Consider the following 21,566-nt stretch of genomic DNA (forward strand, 5'->3'; position numbering starts at 1 on the left):
GTCTAAGCCCATAGATGCCACGTTCAATAGCGACTATGGCATCTAAGCCATTAGAAAAATAGGGGGGCAGTTCCTCTGACAGCCCATCGCCGACCCCCCCACCCCCACCCGTGACCATGGGGTTCCAATGGCTGTCATGGCAGCCTGGGGGCCTATTGAAGGCCCTCAGGTCTGCTATCTTCCTGCTCCTATTAAACCTTGCCAGAGGCAGAGCTTAAAGAGTCCCTCCAGTTATACTCTCCCGCCGAAGTAACATCGAGCGTGGAGAGCCGCTCCTGCATTCTGGGTGGTACTGTTGGTGTGGAAACCGTGTGTCGCCCAAACAGTATCGTGCACGGGTCCAATTCTAATTATATATTGACCAATTATAGATCTCCTAGCGAGACTAATAAAAAATAAAAATAAAAATCAGTTATTTTTTTTCTGTATAAAAAACATTAAAGAGGCTCTGTCACCACATTATAAGTGCCCTGTCTCCTACATAATCTGATCGGCGCTGTAATGTAGGTGACAGTAATGCTTTTTATTTAAAAAAACAATCTATTTTCACCCCTTTATTAGCGATTTTAGATTTATGCTAATGAGTTGCTTAATGCCCAAGTGGGCGTATTTTTACTTTAGACCAAGTGGGCGTTGTACAGAGGAGTGTATGACTCTGACCAATCAGCATCATGCACTCCTCTCCATTCATTTACACAGCGCATAGGGATCCTTTTAGATCACTATGTGCTGTCTTATACTAACACATTAACGTTACTGAAGTGTTTAGACAGTGAATAGACATTCCACGGGATGTCTATTCACAATCTCTGCACTTCGTTACTCTGTCTGTGGTAGTTACAGCAGAGGACGCGTAATCTCGTTGTAACCTGTCATTTAAATGAATGGAGAGGAGTGCAGGACGCTGATTGGTCAGCGTCATACACTCCCCTGTACAACGCCCACTTGGTCTAAAGTAAAAATACGCCCACTTGGGCATTAAGCAACTCATTAGCATAAATCTAAAATCGCTAATAAAGTGGTAAAAATAGATCGTTTTTTTTAATAAAAAGCACTGCTGTCACCTACATTATAGCGCCCATCTCCTTATGTAGGAGACAGGGCACTTATAATGTGGTGACAGAGTCTCTTTAACCCCTTAATGACCGCCGATACGTCTTTTTACGGCGGTCATTAGTGGGCTTTATTCTAGAGCGCCGCTATTCTACGTCGCTGCTGTAGAATAAAGTAAACAGAGCAGGGAGCCGTGAAATCTCCCTGCTCTCGGCTGCCAGAGGCAGCTGAGGGCGTCCCTGCTCTGCCGGGTGAGATCGATATTAGTATCGATCTCACCCGTTTAACCCTTCAGATGCGGTGCACAATAGCGTGCACCGCATCTGAATGGTTTTGGAGAGAGGGAGGGAGCTCCCTCTCATCTCACTGACACCCGGCGATAAAATCGCCGAGTGTCTGTGTCTTCTATGGCAGCCGGGGGTCTAATAAAGACCCCCAGGTCTGCCTGGAGCGAAAGCCTGCTAGATCATGCCACAGGCATGACCTAGCAGATGCCTGTCCGTTTTAAACGGACAGGCAGTAATACACTGCAATACAAAAGTATTGCAGTGTATTATAATAGCGATCGGAGGATAGTGAAGTCCCCTAGTGGGACTAGTAAAAAAGTAAAAAAGTTTAATAAAGTTAATAAAAAAAAAAAAAGTGAAACAAAAAAAATGAAAAACGCACTTTTTCCCCTTACAAAATGCTTTACGATTAAAAAAACCTACAATAAAGCAAAAAAGTTACACATATTTGGTATAGCCGCGTCCGTAACGACCCCGACTATAAAGCTGTTACATTATTTAACCCGCACTGTGAACGCCGTAAAAAATAAAATTAAAAACAATGGAAAAATTGCTGTTTTCTGTTAATCCTGACTTTAAAAAAATGTGATAAAAAGTGATCAAAAAGTCGCATCTACTCTCAAATGGTACCAATAAAAACTGCAAGTCGTCCCGCAAAAAACAAGACCTTATACAGCTATGCCAACGCAAAAATAAAAAAGTTACAGCTCTTCGAATGTGACAATGGAAAAATGTAAAAAATGGCTTGGACATTAGGGCCCAGAATGCAAGCAGGGGGAAGGGGTTAAGTAAAATAATTCCCCTTTCCCACAAAAACAAAGAAAAAAAACCAAACAAAAAACAAAACTGTTATCGCTGCATCTGTAAAAGTCTGAACTGTTAGGGTATGTGCACACACACTAATTACGTCTGTAGTTGACGGACGTATTTCGGCCACAAGTCCCGGACCGAACACAGTGCAGGGAGCCGGGCTCCTAGCATCATACTTATGTACGATGCTAGGAGTCCCTGCCTCGCTGCAGGACAACTGTCCCGTACTGTAATCATGTTTTCAGTACGGGACAGTTGTCCTGCAGCGAGGCAGGGACTCCTAGTGTTCGGTCCGGTACTTGCGGCCGAAATACGTCCGTCAATTACGGACATAATTAGTGTGTGTGCACATACCCTAACAGTATTACATTATTTTACAGTGTAAAAAAAAATATTTAAACCGCCGATTTTTTTTGCCACCTCGTTTCCCACAATGTGAACAAATGTGAACAAAAAGTCTTATACCCCAAAATGGCACTAACAAAAGCTACAGCTCGCCCTGCAAAACATTAGCCCTCACACCGCTCAATCGATGGAAAAAGAAAAACGTAATGGCTCTCAGAATGGGGTGACACCAAACTATTTCTTTTTTTTAACAATTAGTTTTTCCCTTGTGAAAGTAGTAAAACATAAAAAAAAAAAAATTCATTCCATCGACCCACAGAGTAAACTTAACATGTTGTGTTGGTGAACACCAAACGCAAAAAACAATGGAGGAATCAGTTTTTTTCCCATTCCACCCCACAAAGATTTTTTTTTCCAGTGCATTATATGGTACAATAAATAGTGCCGTGAAAAACGACAACTCCTCCCGCAAAAAACAAGCGCTCATATGGCGATATCGACGGAAAAATAAAGTTACGGCTTTTGGAAAGTGAGGCGGAAAAAAACTAAATTAAAAACCAAAAAAATTGCTGCAGCAGGAAGGAGTTCATGTAAGTTGTAACTCTGTAGAATAAGAGCTGCTGGATCCAGATCACCATTTCTATAAATCTCAACATGTGATACATAAATGAAGCTTATCCCAAGCTGCAACAGCAGAGGGACCAGACAAGCCGAGAACCTCACGCATGAAGAGAAACCTCCTCCACCGCGTCTCACTGTGTACTGACTGGAATGTATTGCAGCTGCCAGCCCAGCTCTGTGACTGCTGCGTTGGATGAGCTCGGCGCTCGACTACTCACGCCTGCCTCATTTTCAAGTTTTCAGGGTATGGTAACAAAGAGTGACTGTAGTAGTGAGCTGAGAATAGTGAGCCAGTCGTGTCCTGTGTGCAGGTAAGTGCTTAGAGGAAGGGCCCCCTGCACCCCACATGCTCCCCAGCCCCCCAGTCTGTGCTCCTTCTCAGCCTATGAGGCAGCACAATGCACTAATTTCCTGCAGCATGCTCTGGAGAAGGGGGGAGGGTGATCCTCTGCTTTTATATCCTAAATATTTCAGTAATTCACTCATTGCAGTCTTCTTGTATTTGCACTGTTCTCTATAGGGGGTAGTAGCTTCTATGGAAACATGATTGTGCATGAAGCCATTACTTCTGGTCATGTTGGGGTGCTGGTGACATTACTCATGGTTGCTTGCAGTAATGTGGGGTTTACTGTGTAGAAGTTGTCCAGGCTGTGCAGTGTATGAGGCAGGTCTGCAGGGGTCTCACCCTGGGGCGATGCCCCCCCATGCACCATAGTTGATAAAACTTCTGTAAGCATCAGAGTGGTGGGGAGTCTGCAGCATGTATGGCTGCTGTGTGCAAGGGAAGCCCTTTCTTCACTTTCTGCAATGACAGCATGGCCTGGCCAATATATAGTATATTACATGTGTGCAGCCAGGGCTTAGTCATGTGATCATGGAAAATGGCCTATGTATATCTTTTGAATGCCTTGGTAACTTTCACTTTTCCCTTCTGAATTGGGCTCTATATCTAGCCTGGTGTCCTGTGAGATTACAACGTTCCCAATGTGCAGGGCATAGTAATGATATCATCTATGTGATAAGTCCTAAGGAGATCACATAATTGGAAAACTAATGTATAAATACCTAAACTCACTATTTACGTTTTATTCTTTATATAGCGGCAACCTATTCTGTAGCGATGTATATCACATCAGTATTGTATCCTACTGAGCACACTATCTAATATACAAACACTAGGGCTGATTCAATTGGAAGCCAATTTACCTATGGCTGGGTTCAGATCTGCGTCCGTTTTTAAGTTCTGCTCCGTCGGAGCAATGGAACAACGGAAATACCAGAAGCCCCGATTTTGTTGCGCGATGGACACCAGTGACGGCCGACGGAACCCATTGACTTTAAGTGGTTCCGATGAGATGTCCGTGGTTTTACTGGAAACACTAGAGCCGCAATGCTGCGCTATTCTTTTTGGTATTTTTCGGACGGATCTGCGACGGAGCCTCCAACGCAGATGGGAATAAAGCCTAAGCGGGTTTTTAGAGTGTGCGCACAAACTTTTAGAAATATATCTGTATAGTTCTATATTCACCCCAAAAAAATATAGAATTTTTGTAAAAAAAATAATATAAATATATATAGTGTGTGTGTGTGTGTGTGTGTGTATGTATGTATGTATGTATATATATATATTCGTTTCGCACTTATGACGTGCATACGTAGATATGTAAAATAACACACCCACACATATATTCCTAGACGTATGCCATGCCCTCAGACAGACACATATGTATATCTTGCACTTTTTTTTTTCCCCATAAGGTTAACCCATTCACTGCTACAGAGCAGCACTCTGGCAGTGAAAGGGTTACACAAGTGTGGGGAGGGGGTGTAAGGTCCCCATTTGTTCCATGCTTCCTGGGTCAGACTGTCTCTTGGGACCACATGCAGCTCAGTGGGACAGTCACTGTGAAAAGAGGCAAGTGTCAGCTGTATGCTAATAGGGAGGACAGTATTGTCCGCTGCTGGGGAGGAGGGGACATTCCACCGGTCTTCAGGATCAGACCCACTTCTATCCCTGCCACACACTACGCTGGCCGCCACTGATTGGGGAAGGCTGTAATGATGGTTGGAACATGAGTGTGGGTGTGATGTGCTGTGTAATTGGCTGCAGTGAGAATGTTTAATGACGTCACGGGTCTATATAGTATAACGTCGTATACAGATATTGTCCATTATATATCCTACATATCAGCTAGGTATAGACATGAAGATTTATCCTCTGATCAGAGAAATAAACTCCTCGTCATTCCATACTATAATTTATATGCAAAGTAAAGAATGTAACGGATAATATATTTTGCACTGGCCCACACATGAAATCACTGGTCATTTTTGTTTTAATGAATTTTAAGAAGGGATTAGGTGGTCACCACAGATGCAAGTTTTGCGCCGCTAAACCTGTTCTACTAGGGAGCTGTTTTATGTGCGATTCTCCTATTCTAATATCGCAATCTCTCCTTTTAGTAGTGGGAGGGATTTTGACTATAGCGAAGCGCAGATTTGGCGCTTTACTGCAGATGCAATTGACAGCTGCTGTTTATGGTAGTCTGTATTCTGTGAATGACATTCTCACAGGGGCTGGCACAGTGCAAGTTGGCACATTGCCAACGACCAATGATAACGGCTGCCCTGTTTTATCGTCATCGTTCCCGCTTGTATGGGAGAAATTCTTGTAGTAACATCATATATTAGGAAATTGCTCATGGTGCAATTCCCTAATATAATTTGGAAAATGGCTCCAATCTGGGGCTTCGTAGCAGATAAGATTGTAAGTGCCTGAAGTCAGATTGTTTGTATCTATAGTAATACAAAGGGTTGTTTTTTTTTGTCAGAGGCCTCTTTGATAAATGAGAACAAGACTGGTTTACATCATGCCGGCTCCTGACATGCTGAAATATAAACTGGCGCGGGGTCATGTGACCTATTTCTGAATAGAACTGAGATATTTGAAACCATCTTTTGCTACAGGTGTATAATGGTGTCAATCTGGATAAATCCCAGCAATGTAGTCGCATCAAGTTCCTGTTTCTGAAGTCGGAGCATCAGATGGACCCCATTTTGGGGCAGAAGAAGGACGTTTTATAGCAGCACCCTCTCTCGCTACTTATTCCAATAATGTTCTGTCCTGTCAGGACCTGGGACAATTTCCTGCATAGTCTCATAACGGAGCCGCATGGCAACTTGTGTGGTGACACTGCCCACTTGTGGCAACTCCACCTGGGGGTGACTATGAAATCACAACTGAACCTGTTTTTACTTGTTAATATTATACATGAAGCGGAGCTTAAAGAGGCTCTGTCACCATATTTTGCAACCCCTATCTGCTATTGCAGCAGATAGGCGCTGCAATGTAGATTACAGTAACGTTTTTATTTTTAAAAAACGAGCATTTTTGGCCAAGTTATGACCATTTTTGTATTTATGCAAATGAGGCTTGCAAAAGTCCAAGTGGGCGTGTTTAAAGTAAAAGTCCAAGTGGGCGTGTATTATGTGCGTACATCGGGGCGATTTTACTACTTTTACTAGCTGGGCGTTCTGACGAGAAGTATCATCCACTTCTCTTCAGAACGCCCAGCTTCTGGCAGTGCAGACACAGCCGTGTTCTCGAGAGATCACGCTGTGACGTCACTCACAGGTCCTGCATCGTGTCAGACGAGCGAGGACACATCGGCACCAGAGGCTACAGATGATTCTGCAGCAGCATCGGCGTTTGCAGGTAAGTCGATGTAGCTACTTACCTGCAAACGCTGATGCTGCTGCAGAATCAACTGTAGCCTCTGGTGCCGATGTGGCCGACACGATGCAGGACATGGGGCAGGAAGTGAGTGACGTCACAGTGTGATCTCTCGAGAACACGCTGTGTCTGCACTGCCAGAAGCTGGGCGTTCTGAAGAGAAGTGGATGATACTTCTCGTCAGAACGCCCAGCTAGTAAAAGTAGTAAAAACGCCCCGATGTACGCACATAATACACGCCCACTTGGACTTTTACTTTAAACACGCCCACTTGGACTTTTGCAAGCCTCATTTGCATAAATACAAAAATGGTCATAACTTGGCCAAAAATGCTCGTTTTAAAAAAAAATAAAAACGTTACTGTAATCTACATTGCAGCGCCGATCTGCTGCAATAGCAGATCGGGGTTGCAAAATCTGGTGACAGAGCCTCTTTAAAGGAAAGGTAATAATTATTTTGAATATTCAGAGGGATGGGTAATTTGTGCTAAGAAAGGGTGTGGAACAGGTAGATGATCTTCATGTCTCTAGAAAACTTGATGTTTCTATGCTGGAACTTCGTTGAACAGAAGATGGAGAACTAAAGAACAATTGTGACAGTCTTAGGGCTTATTTAGACTAACGTGATATACGTCTGTGCAACGCGCATGATTTTCACGCGCCTCGCACTGACCTTTGTTAGTCTATGGGGCCGTGCAGACTGTCCGTGAGTTTCATGCAGCGTGAGTCCACTGCGTAAAACTCACGATGTCCTATATTTGTGCGTTGTTCGCGCATCACGCACCCATTGAAGTCAATGGGTGCGTGAAAATCACGCGCAGCACACGAAAGCACTTCCGTGTGATGCGCGTGATTCGCGCAACAGTCGTAAAAAGTATGGATGAAAACAGAAAAGCACCACGTGCTTTTCTGTTTACAAACATACAAACAGAGTGTCATAATGATAGCAGCTGCACGAAAATCAAGCAGCCATGCATCATATGGTAATGACACACGGAGCTGTTAAGTGCCTTTTGCGCGCGCAAAACGCACACGGTCGTGTAAATCCAGCCTTAAAGGCCCCATGCACACGACCATGTTTCATCCGTGATTACGGACCCATTCATTTCTATTGGCCACGGATGCCTTTCAGTATTTTTACTGATGGGTATCCGTGCTGAAAAAATTATACAACTTGTCCTATTCTTGTCCGTAATTACGGCACAGACTCTCCCATAGAAGCCTATGGACGCTTCTGTAAATACGGATGGCTACGGATGTGCATCCGTATACTGTCCGCATTTACAGACAACTTGCTATGCAACATGTTGGTGACATCTTTGCAGCCTCCCTCTTTTTTTCTTTTTTTTTTACAGATCTATATATACAGTGAAGGAAATAAGTATTTGATCCCTTGCTGATTTTATAAGTTTGCCCACTGTCAAAGACATGAACAGTCTAGAATTTTTAGGCTAGGTTAATTTTACCAGTGAGAGATAGATTATATAAAAAAAATCCAGAAAATCACATTGTCAAAATTATATATTTTTATTTGCATTGTGCACAGAGAAATAAGTATTTGATCCCTTTGGCAAAACTTAATACTTGGTGGCAAAACCCTTGTTGGCAAGCACAGCAGTCAGACGTTTTTTGTAGTTGATGATGAGGTTTGCACACATGTTCGATGGAATTTTGGCCCACTCCTCTTTGCAGATCATCTGTAAGTCATTAAGATTTCGAGGCTGTCGCTTGGCAACTCGGATCTTCAGCTCCCTCCATAAGTTTTCGATGGGATTAAGGTCTAGAGACTGGCTAGGCCACTCCATGACCTTAATGTTCTTCTTTTTGAGCCACTCCTTTGTTGCCTTGGCTGTATGTTTCGGGTCATTGTCGTGCTGGAAGACCCAGCCACGAGCCATTTTTAATGTCCTGGTGGAGGGAAGGAGGTTGTCACTCAGGATTTGACGGTACATGGCTCCATCCATTCTCCCATTGATGCGGTGAAGTAGTCCTGTGCCCTTAGCAGAGAAACACCCCCAAAACATAATGTTTCCACCTCCATGCTTGACAGTGGGGACGGTGTTCTTTGGGTCATAGGCAGCATTTCTCTTCCTCCAAACACGGCGAGTTGAGTTAATGCCAAAGAGCTCAATTTTAGTCTCCTCTGACCACAGCACCTTCTCCCAATCACTCTCAGAATCATCCAGATGTTCATTTGCAAACTTCAGACGGGCCTGTACATGTGCCTTCTTGAGCAGGGGGACCTTGCGGGCACTGCAGGATTTTAATCCATTACGGCGTAATGTGTTACCAATGGTTTTCTTGGTGACTGTGGTCCCAGCTGCCTTGAGATCATTAACAAGTTTCCCCGTGTAGTTTTTGGCTGCGCTCTCACCTTCCTCAGGATCAAGGATACCCCACGAGGTGAGATTTTGCATGGAGCCCCAGATCGATGTCGATTGACAGTCATTTTGTATGTCTTCCATTTTCTTACTATTGCACCAACAGTTGTCTCCTTCTCACCCAGCGTCTTACTTATGGTTTTGTAGCCCATTCCAGCCTTGTGCAGGTCTATGATCTTGTCCCTGACATCCTTAGAAAGCTCTTTGGTCTTGCCCATGTTGTAGAGGTTAGAGTCAGACTGATTAATTGAGTCTGTGGACAGGAGTCTTTTATACAGGTGACCATGTAAGACAGCTGTCTTTAATGCAGGCACCAAGTTGATTTGGAGCGTGTAACTGGTCTGGAGGAGGCTGAACTCTTAATGGTTGGTAGGGGATCAAATACTTATTTCTCTGTGCACAATGCAAATAAATATACATAATTTTGACTATGTGATTTTCTGTTTTTTTAAAAAATATATATTCTATCTCTCACTGGTCAAATTAACCTAGCCTAAAAATTCTAGACTGTTCATGTCTTTGACAGTGGGCAAACTTACAAAATCAGCAAGGGATCAAATACTTATTTCCTTCACTGCGTGTGTGTGTATGTGTGTGTGTATATATATATATATATATAGATCAAATACGAATGCAATATGTACCGTATATACAGATGAGATACGGATCGGTGAAAATTCGGTCGTGTGCATGGGCCTAAGGCCTTACTTACACAGTGCAGATTTTGCAATAATTTTTTTAAGCCAAAAGCAGAATTGGATCCAGGAGAGGAGACTGCTAAGGCTATGTTCACACGCTTAATAAAAAAACGTCTGAAATTACGAAGCTGTTTTCAAGGGAAAACAGACCCTGATTTTCAGCCGCTTTTTAAGCAACTAGCGTTTTTTGCGGCGTTTTTTACGGCCGTTTTTGGAGCTGGTTTTCTATTGAGTCAATGAAAAACGGCTCAAAAAATGCCTCAAGAAGTGACATGCACTTGTTTTTATGAAGCATTTTTTTGTAAAAAAAACTCCCCGTGGGAACGGAACACCGTTTTTCCCTTTGGAATCAATGGGCGGATGTTTGGAGGCGTTCAGCCCCTGCATTTTTAGCCGTTTTTCAGGGCGTTTAAAATAGGCTGTGTGAACATACCCTAAGGCCTTTCTTCCCTCTACTTGCATTCTGGGCCCTAATGACCAAGCAATTTGTTTCGTTTTTCCATTGTCATATTCGAAGAGCTCGAACTTTTTTATTTTCACGTTGACATGTCTGTATGAGGACTTGTTTTTTTGTGGGATTAGTTGTATTTTTCAATGCCACCGTCTTGGAGTATTTAGAATTTTTTTTTATTAACTTTTTTTTTTGGGGTGGGGGGGGCTATAAAAAAACCAGCAATTTAGCCGTTGTTCTATGCATTTTACATTTACACCTATTTACTGTGCAGCGTAAATAACATGCTACCTTTATTCTATGGGTCGGTACGATTACGGCGATACCAAATATGCATAGTTTTTGTTACGTTTTACTACTTGTGCAGTTTAAATAATATGATAACTTTATTTTTTGGGTCATTACGATTGCGGGGATACCATATATGTGTAGTTTTTATTTTATTTTTACACTTTTTTTACTAAATAAAACCATTTTTTTGGGGCAAAAAAATTGCTTTATTTTTTTTAATGTGTACCTTATTAATTTTTATTTCACATTACTTATTTTTTCAGTTTCTATGGAGACTTCACTTTGCGATCGTATTCTTCGTATACCAGAGCATTATTGCCTGTCAGTATAAGGCTGGATTCACACGACCCATTACGGACGTAACGTGACGGAACGTATTTTGGCCGGAGGTCCCGGACCGAACACCGTGCAGGGAGCCGGGCTCCTAGCATCATAGTTATGTACGACGCTAGGAGTCCCTGCCTCCATGAAACTACTCTCCCTTACTGAAAACATGATTACAGTACGGGACAGTTGTCCCGCAGCGAGGCAGGGACTCCTAGCGTCGTACATAACTATGATGCTAGGAGCCCGACTCCCTGCAGTGTGTTCAGTCCGGGACTTCCGGCCGAAGTACGTTCCGTCCATTACGGACGTAACATGCTCGTGTGAATCCAGCCTAAAACTAACATGCATCTATTAGGACGTGCCTCTGACACGTCTCTAATAGGTATATAGCCAGGGCAAACCTGGGGTCCTTTGTTAGGCCCCCTGACTGCCATGGCACCTCATCGGAGGGCCGCAATTGCGGGCCGCCGATGGGTGACAGAGGGAGCTCACTCCCTCTGTAAACAACTCAAATACAGCGGTCGCTAACGACCGCGGCATTTCAGGGGTTAAACGGTCGCGATCGAAGTAAACTTCGATTGCTACCGTTGGAGCAGGAGCCCGGCTGTCATCAGACAGCCGAGACCCGGCTCCAGCCTACACGAGAGACCCGTGCAGGAGGTTGATTATGGGGCCGTGAAAAAAGCCCCATAATGACCGCCGTGAAAAGGCGTATCAGCGGTCATTAAGGGTTAAAGATTTGTTCTGTTTAGGTTCCGTTGTGGGTTTTCTTGGCTTAAAAAATACACGCAAAAACGACATGAAATCTGCACTGTGGCCTTAGGCTGGGTTCCCACGGTGCAGATTTTCTGCAGATTTTGCATGTATTTTTTGTATCCCGGCCTTAGTGCGTTTTTCTGTCGCGGTTTTACCTGCGGATATAGTGTTAAACATTTGCTATAGCAAATTATATGTGCACCTGCGGATTTCCAGCGGTTTTTATTGCGTTTCCTCTGCGTTTCCGCTGTAGAAACTGCAACCTGAATCTGCTGTGGAATTCTATGGGCCAAACACGATGCAGGTTTTCCATGCCGATTATCCGTACTGGAAAATCTGCAGCGAAATACAGTCTCAGCCGTGTGGATAAGATTTAGGGTATGTTCACACGGCAGCGTCCGTAACAGCTGAAATTACGGGGCTGTTTTCAGGAGAAAACGGCACCGTAATTTCAGCCGTAATGGCATGTTGAGGTGCTATTTCGCTGCGTCCATTACGGACGTAAATGGAGCTGTTTTTCCATGGAGTCAATGGGAAAACTGCTCCATTTACGTCTGAAGAAGTGACATGCACTTCTTTGACGCGGGCGTCTTTTTTACGCGCTGCCTTTTGACAACGGGGCGTAAAAAAAATGACCGTCTGCACAGAACATCGTAAGACCCATTCAAATGAATGGGCAGATGTTTGCCGACGCTTTGGAGCCGCTATTTCGGACGTAATTTGGGGCAAAAACGCCCGAATTACGTCCGTAAATAGTGTGTGTGTGAACATACCCTTAAACAAATCTTACCCACATTCTGCTGATCATTTTCCGGACAGAGATCAGGGCATGCAGAGATTTTTCAAAACCGCAGCATGCTCATTCTTTTCTGAATGTTCACTGCGGATTGCAGCCTTTTCAACATAGAAGGGGTGAAATCCGTAGCAAAATCTGCACATAAAGACATTTCCCTTTCTGTCGTTGTCCATATGATTCTGACAAAATAAAAATGGTGGCATGCTCCATGACATGCTGTATTACAGAGGTATTTTCCCCGAGCCGCATTGCTTCGAGGGGAGAATACCTCTGATGTATGCAACAGGCAGAAAATCAAACTCCCTGGCTGTTTAATGAGGGCGCTGTTGCAGTATACGGCGCTATTTATGGCAGCCTGTGTCTGTCCTGTGAATGCAGAGAGCACCGTGGCTGTTTTGGTTCTTATCACAACAGCGTCTCTGCTTGCGCCATTCCAATACAGGCTGCTGTAAACCACACATTCTCTTTTTATCTGATTTAATTTCTGCTCCTAAAAATATTGGTATCCCTATATGGACAAATGTATTGGGACACCTCATAGGTTTTTTTTGTTTTGGCTGATGAATCCCCATTGAGGGACATGGTTTATTAAAACAAAAAATGCATGTTAAAAACGCATAGTATGAACCCAGCCTTAATCATTGAATTTAGGTGTTTTAGTCCCATTGCCACAGGTATATAAAATCCAGCACTAGCCATGCAGTCGCCATTACAAACACTTGTGAAAGAATGGGTCGTTCTAAAGAGCTCACTGAATTTGAGCATGAGGCTGGGTTCACACATAGCGTAAACACTGCAGAATTTCCGTAATAGAATTCTGTGGGGAAATTTCACAGCATTTACAGTAGCAGCAAAGTGGATGAGATTTCTGCGAATGTCTGCCACACGCTGCAGAAAATAAAACGCAGAAAAGTTGTTTGGAAAGTCTTCTGCGTTGCGGCTTTCAAATCCGCAGCATGTCAATTTATGCAGTGGGTTCTGTGCGTAGATGCTGCATGTTTGGGTCATAATCTTAAAGAGGCTCTGTCACCAGATTATAAGTGCCCTATCTGCTACATAATCTGATCGGCGCTGTAATGTAGATAACAGCAGTGGTTTTTATAAATTCAGCACTAAAATATGCAAGTTTAGTTTTGTTGTGGTTTGCACCACATTTCTGCAGCTGAAAAGCCACGAAGAGCGTAGGTGCTTATAACGTTTTCTACAATCAATTCTTCACACTCAATCCACCGGTGAAACCATTGCGGAAAATCCACAATGGTTTCCGCAGCTATATTGCGTTTCCACAGTAAAATGCGCAGCAGAAACGCACTATTTGCAGCACATTTTTGTGACTGATCTACCTGCGGTTTTTTTGAGATTCCACTGCAGATTTTCTTTTGCAGAAAATCTGCAGCGTTATCCAGCCTGTGGGAGCATACCCTAATAGGAGGCCACCATTGCAACAAGCTAGCTGATCGTGGAATATCCAGGAGGGAAAGAACGTATCAAGCTATGAGTGATATTCTTGAAAATTGGAAGCATTTAGGAACCACAGCAACTCCGCCACAAAATGGCAGGCCACGTAAAGTTGCAGAGCGGGGTCGCCGAGTGCTGAGACGCATTGTGCATAAAAGTCGCCAACGCTCTGCTGACTCAATAACTGCTGAGCCACAAACCTCCTCTGGCGTTAACATCCGCACAAACACTGTGCTCCGGGAGCGTCATAGCATGAGTTTCCATGGCCGAGCACCTGCATGCAAGCCTTACATCACCGAGCCCAATGCCAAGCGCTGGATGGAGTGGTGTAAAGCACGCGGGCACTGGACTCTGGAGATGTGGAAATGTGTTCTGTGGAGTGATCTATCACGCTTATCTGACATTCTGACGGAGGAGTCTGGGTTTGGTGAATGCCAGGAGAAGGTTACCCTTCAGGGGTTGGTCTAGATCCCTTCGTTCCAGTGAAGAGAAATCTTAATGCTTCATTAATCATTCCAAGACATTATGGATAATTGTAGCTTCCAACTTTGTGGGAACAGTTTGGGGTTTGGCCCTTTTCTGTTCCAGCATAACTGTGCCCCAGTGCAGAAAGCGAGGGCCATAAAGACCTGGTTGGGTGAGTTTGGTGTGGAAGAACTTGACTGGCAGCACAGCCAGTTGAGCCCTGACCTCAACCCCAACGAACACCTTTGGGATGAGTGAGAGCAGAGATTGTGTGCGATTGTGGGCCAAAACTTCTCATCCAACATCAGTGTCTGACCTCACAAATTCCCTTCTTGATGAATGGGCAAAGATTCCCACAGACACTCCAATATCTTGTAGAAAGCCTTCCCACAACAGTGAGGGTACGAACACACAGCGTAAACACTGCGGATTTTCTGCAACTAATGAAGTGCGGAAAATCCGCAGAGCATTACAGTAGCAGCAGTGTGGGTGAGACTTTAACAAATCTCGTCCCCACACAGCGGAAAAAAGAAGCCGAAAAAAACCCACAAATTGTCGTGCGGTTTCCTCAACCGCAGAATCGCAGCTCTTCTGTTGCGGGTTTTCCACATTGAATTCAATGGGGTGCTCAAACCCGCAACAAAGTGGTGTGTTACGTCATTTTGCGGCGGAATCACCGCTCTCCAGTCCGGCCTCCTGGGATGACGTTTCAACCCATTTGACCGCTGCAGCCAATCACAGGCTGCAGTGGTCACATGGCCTGCAACATCAACCAAAGAGGCCGCAGAGAAGAGGGAGGGGGGGGGGGTAAGTATGAATTTAAAAAAAATAATTTTTAATTTTCCGGCGCACAATGTGGTTCAATTTTTCGAAACGGCATTCCCTGCGGTGTTCAGGGTGGATACGCTGCGGTGGAAACGCTGCGCAGCTTGACGTAGCGTATCCACCTTGAACACTGTGTGTGTGTGTTCGTATCCTGAAAGCTGTTTTGGCTGCAATGTGGGGACCAACTCCATAATAATGCCTGTGGATTTATGAGATGTCATAAAAGCTCTTGTAGGTGTAATGTGTAGGTGTCCCAATACTTTTGTCCATATAGTGCATATATTAGGAAATCTTTAATCATGAACTCTCTAGTATAGGGTTTGCATAAAAAGAGCCACTATGTTACACCGCACCCTGCACCTAGGTTTGCACGTTGTACAGGAACTTGCAGCATGTCAGGAAATGGGTTTTAGGTGTGACTCTAGGGAGGCCGATCACCCACCTTCAATTACTGTAATATTGTTTTCATTTAACATGATGTTATATATATATAAAAGCCATATAGGTCTGCGTAAAATGACAATTGTGACATAACTACATGATTCGTATTCTTTTTAGTACTGCACATTACATAGTAGAGAGAATATAAGAAACTGGAGGTTGTAGGAGTCTCTGCTGGAAGTTTTCTGTAGAATTTAGCCAAGTGTAAGGGTGTGTTCACACGCAGAGTCAAAAACGTCTCAAAATACGGAGCTGTTTTCAAGAGAAAACCGCTCCTGATTTTCAGACGTTTTTTGTGCCACTCGCAATTTTTTGCTGCGTTTTTTACGTCCCAAGAAGTGTCCTGCACTTCTTTTTCGCGGCCGTTTTTTTACGCGTAAAAAAAACACGCAGCGAAAAACGCTCCGTCGGAACAAATATGGGCGAAATAGGCCATGTGAACATAGCCTTATTTTTAGCGATATGGAGCAGCTGTGACAGAATATGCACCAACGGGTCCATTCAGACGTTGTGGTATGGTTAAAACTGCATTGAAAAAATGCATCTGAAAACGGCATGCGTTTTTTTGTTTTTTTTTACTGTGATCTATTGTGGGATTTTTTGCCGCAAAATCGCAGCTTTTCTGTCGCAAAAATTGCAACATTCACCTATGTGTTGCGGGTTTTACCTCCGCATTGAATTCACAGAGGATTCTCAAGCTGTGTGTGGATGAGATTTGTCCCTACCCTAAGCCCTCATGGACACGGCCGTGCCCATAATCACGGCCCGCGATTGCAGGCACGGCCGCATTTTCGGCCTGTGCTCCCATACAAGCACAGGACCCGTTCTATCTTTTGCGGTTCAGTTGTACGGCACAGACACCTATCCGTAGCGATACGGAAAGGTGTCCGTGGCCGTAATTGCGGACCATATTACGGTTCGCACTTACGGAGATTTTTTACGGTCGTGTGCGTGGGGCCTTAGGATGTATTGACATGGTGCGTTTTTACCACGATTTGCCACGGTTTCCGTACAAACTGCAAAGCCACTGCAAATAGTGGTAAAAACGCACTGTGTGAATACATCTACCCCCTAATGCAAGCACTCGAGTAACTGTAAGGCTTCGTGCACGTGACCATAGCCATGTGCACGGTCCGGAATTACGGCACGGATGGGTCGCGGATTGTCGGCCAATCACGGTCCATGCACGTAAAAGATGTGCATTGATTTCAATGAGCCCGGACTGCAATTGCGGTCCGAAAAATGACATGTTCTTTATTTTTGTGTGTTCCCGGCTCTGGGCAATGCACAAACCGTGGAAACCATGGTCGTGTGCATTGACCCATAGGATAGAATGCGTTCTATGCTATCCACAATTGCGCATAGTATGCCGTGTGCATGAGGCCTAACAGTCAATAGATCTGTTCAGAAGGTTCTCACGTGCTGTTTAGCTGCAATTTTTTTCTGCATTGTTTGTAAACCTTTACAGTAAAATATTTTACTATCATTTATGACAAACACATAAAAAGCAGCAGGTATAACTGGAGTAGCCAATTACAGCCAAAACTGGCGCTCAAAATGTGGGTGTTGTGCTGGGTTTAGTTGGACCCAACAGCTTTGTTACTTGACCAGCCTGCCTAGCAAGAAATGTAGCCCCACCGCTGCCTCCATTGTATCCACCGCGCTCATTTGTGCTCTCCGTATGAAAAGATTGAGAAGGCAAAAACCTGTAACATATCGTGTCTGCCTTTTCCCGTGGGTGTCCGGCTGTCGGGTACAGCAATAACTATTCTCTATGCAGCCATTATGCAACTGTGCCTAAAGTTTTTTTTTTACGATATTATGTGAACATTTATATGATGAAAAGCTATGCTACTCACTAATGTTTTTGTGTTTCCAAGATCACTGTTTGTTGTCAGTGGATGGAAACATTCATGTTTGCAACCAGGGACTTCAAACCTTTCCTGGCCAGGTGCTTCTCAAACATGAAATGGAGACCTTAGCGCCAACCTCATGGGCACCTTGTAATACTACTTTTTCCCCTGCAGCATTGGAAAATACGTGCATATACCTTCATGAATAAATATTACCAGTCTTGTAGTTGTTTTCTTCCTTCAAATTGATAAAAACTTGCAAAAGTAAGAAACTGTTCAGTGATTTATTAGTTCTGTCTCTGCAAAGTATGAATTAAGCTAATATGTCTGCATCCACGGTTTTTGTACAACTTAATGGCGGTGACCGTACAGCGCAGAAGATGTATTGCTGTGTAAGGGCTTGTCCACACGTAGCGGAATTGCTGCGTGTTTTACGTCTGTAATTGCGGACATAAAATACGCAGCAGAATACAGTAGCGGCAAAGTGGTTGAGATTTTACAAATCTCATCCTCGCGCTGCGTAAAAATACAGAGCAAAAATTGACCTGCGGTGCGTATTTTTCGGACCGCAGCGTGTCAATTCCTGCTGCAGAACGTGGACTGAATTGCTGCGGTTTTCAGAGGAGATGTCACTATCTCCCAGCATTGAGAAAAACGTAGCAAATTCCGCACCATTTTCTAAATGGTTTCTTCTTCAAAAACGCTGTAAATGGTGCGCTTTTGCCGTAGCGGAATGTCTGCTACATTCAACGGAATTGCGGCAGAAATTTTCTTCAGCAATTCCGTTACGTGTGGACAAGCCCTAACTATGCAGATTGGCCTTTCAGCAGTGTGGGAAGCTGCATGAGAACCCCTGAAGGAGCTGTGAGGGCGGATTCACACGTGGAAGATTTTGTTGCAAAAATTTCTGCGGCTGAAAGTTCCATTCATCTGAATCGATTGTGCAGAAATCCATCCACAAACTGTTGAATGGCATTGACTTTCAGTCGCAGAAATTTTTGCAACAAAATTCACGAATTGGCCCTTAGTTATTCAGGCGATTTGAGATTCTGATCAGGTGTTTTGGCATAGTAAGTGCCCCTCGTGCTGCTCTACTGCACCCTGTCATCACTCTTGACCAGTAAGGGTATGTTTAGACAGGTCGAATACGCTGCGTAAAATTACATATCATATCCGACCTAGAACTTGCAGTGAATTCCAGTTGGAAGACCGCACCAAATTGTGGTGCAGATTTTTGGCCAGAATCACCGCTGCGGAAATAAGGGCAGGAAAAAGAAGAAAAAAAAAGCCAATATTTACCTTACCTTTGCATCCCTCTGGTCCCTGTGCAGCCCGACCTCCTATGATGAAGCTACAGCTCATGTGACCGCTACGGCCTGTGATTGGCTGCCACAGTCACATGGGATGAAACGTCATGGGATCACAGGCGCCACTCATATAATAATAAACATAAATAAAGACACAAGATCATTTGGAATAAATAAGGCTGCTGTATTTATTAAGGGTTACCAAACAAACATAAATAGCAAATAATTAAACTCATAAACCAAAGGGCTTAGGTTTCATTCACATCTGCGCTATTGATTCCGTCAAAACAACGAAAACCCTTGCACAACGGAGACAAGCGGAAACCATTGGCACCGGATCCATCACCATTGAAACCTATGGTTTCCGTTTTTGTCTCTCAGGGATCAGTTCCGATGGAAAGCTCCGACGGAAAGTCGTAACGGAGCCCTAGCACAGATGGGAACGAAGCCTTAGTCAGAAGACTCAAGCCAAATAGTGCAATTCAGATGTATTTTTACTATTTATAGACCCAGTCCACCCACATTTAAATGGGCGACGACCCACTAAAAAATACTGCGACTTGTTAGGAGGGTGGGGCGCTGCTCTGGATCCTCTTCCAGTCAGACTGACACCTCTTCAGCAGAAGCTCAGTTTTTTATAGAAGAAACTTTCCCGCCAGAAACTGCTAATGGCCAATCAAGGAGATCCACAGCTTGCCTCGCGCAGATTCCTGAAGAATCCAGTGTTCTTCCTGGTAACAACCTAGGCCAATAAACTCAGAGAAAAGGTAAACACGAGCATACCACTCAAATAATAATAAGTGCGCCGTGATCCCATGTGGCCCCAACGCTTAAGGCCCCATTGCCTTACATTCCAGGAGGCAGAGCTGCACGGGAGAACAGCCAGGGGGGGGGGGGACGGGGGGACACAAGGAGCCGTCGCTATGACAACACCAGGGAAGTAAGTATAGACTTTTTTTTTCTTTTATTAAATGTAAACATAAAAAAATTTTTTTTTAGATATGCAATTATTGGGGCGGAATCGCAGCTTTTCTACCGCAAAAATCGCAACATTTTGCTATTTGTTTCGGTTTTTACCTCCCCAATGAACTCAACGTGGGGAAAAAACGCAGCAAAAGTGCAACGATTGCCCAGCACAAATTGACATGCTGCGGATTTAAAAACTGCAGTACAGGTAATTTTATGCACTTTTTCTCCGAAGATTTTTCCCACCGTGTGTGGATCAGATTTATTCAAATCTCATGCACTTTGTGAAAAATCTGCTGCATATTGCAGTAGCAGCAATGAAATCGGTTATGGAAAATTCGCAGCTAATCCAGCCAGTGTGCGCATACCCTTAGGCTGGGTTCACACTGTGCCTTTTTGTTGTGATTTTATGAAATGCATTTTTTGTTTTGGTAGATAAACTCCCATGTTTCTCAATGGGAGTTCTTCAAACGAAACAAAACAAAAAAAAAAGTTAATACCGCATAGTGTAAACCCAGTTTATGGGTATGTGCACACTGGCCGGAAATAAAAGTCCATTTCATACATGTGAATGGGGTTGTTTCTGCTGCATGTGCATGTATTTCAGCAAACCTCATTCAGATGAATGGAACAGTCGCAGAAATTTTTGGAAAGAAATCTGCTACGTGTGAACATGCCCTTTGGAACCTTGGAGTGAATTTGTCAGTACATCAGTGAAGGTTAAGGAGAGCTAAACTTTTCCTCAAATATGGCTCTTTCTGGATAAATCGGGGTCAGGAAGGCTGTATACTGCGTGAGTACAGGCTTAAACTAGCCAAAACGGGACAAAAGAGGACTTGTCAGAGAAGTGACAGGTTCCTTCTAATGACCAGGTGACAAAGGGGTATACAGGATATACACAATATGTCAAATGGTATGACATAAACACGTGTGGTTCACACGCACTAGACTGGGCTGGGGGTCGTCTGACATCAGTTCTATGCATCTCATTTCCACTCAGAACCCAGCTGTAATCTATAGTGTAGAATTCGCAGGTTTTACGATGACCTATTGGCCCCGGTTGCAACTGCATATGCCTCTCATTTTCACGCAGGATTTTTTCTTGGAAAAAGAACCCACAAATTTGTGGCTTGATCCATCGCCTCTCTGTGGTGACTGACAGGCTGCTGTGTATATGTGCATGCACAGCCTGTCGATCACTGTGGAGAGGGGCGAGGGGAGCGCTCCCCTCATGAATAAAGCGGACTCATAGCTATGGGTCCACTGTAGTCTTTCATCGCTTCTATTACTCAAACGAATAACAGTGCCATTTTAAATAAATGAGTACGGACATGTAGTTGTAATAATCTCCTGAATACGCTGGACTCTTTCCTCACAGCGCGATGCTAGCACTGCAACTAATAAAGCGCCCATTTTTTCAGAGAGGGCAGCATAATGGTGGTGACATATTTGCTTTAAGCCAAAACGGAGAAGTATTTTACTCGATACACTTAAAGCCCGTTCACAGGACCGTGTTTCCATCAGCGCTGTACCTATGCTACTTTTATAGGCATATTCTTCCATTGTAAAAAAATAATGATGGATATCTCTGTATGAAATAATGGTGTAAGCTACGTTATTCTGTATATTGAAATAGAAGGTAGACACGTGTACCAGCCCGTCAGATGCAAAAAAATTTTTTGCAGCATCTGTCAGTTGGGCCT

General features: G+C 43.9%; 1 protein-coding gene across 1 annotated transcript in view; it reads left to right on the plus strand.

Annotated features, from left to right (window-relative positions):
* The first annotated feature begins 3,269 nt into the window (after positions 1 to 3,269).
* The window catches only part of TFDP2 (transcription factor Dp-2), a 72,206-nt gene continuing 53,909 nt past the window's right edge, over positions 3,270 to 21,566 (plus strand). Inside the window, exon 1 of the mRNA XM_075861235.1 lies at positions 3,270 to 3,427. The gene's annotated coding sequence lies outside the window, so the exon portion shown is untranslated. The remainder of the gene's footprint in view (positions 3,428 to 21,566) is intronic.

The sequence above is a fragment of the Rhinoderma darwinii genome, chromosome 4 (assembly GCF_050947455.1).
Source record: "Rhinoderma darwinii isolate aRhiDar2 chromosome 4, aRhiDar2.hap1, whole genome shotgun sequence".
NCBI classification, from domain to species: Eukaryota; Metazoa; Chordata; class Amphibia; order Anura; family Rhinodermatidae; genus Rhinoderma; species Rhinoderma darwinii.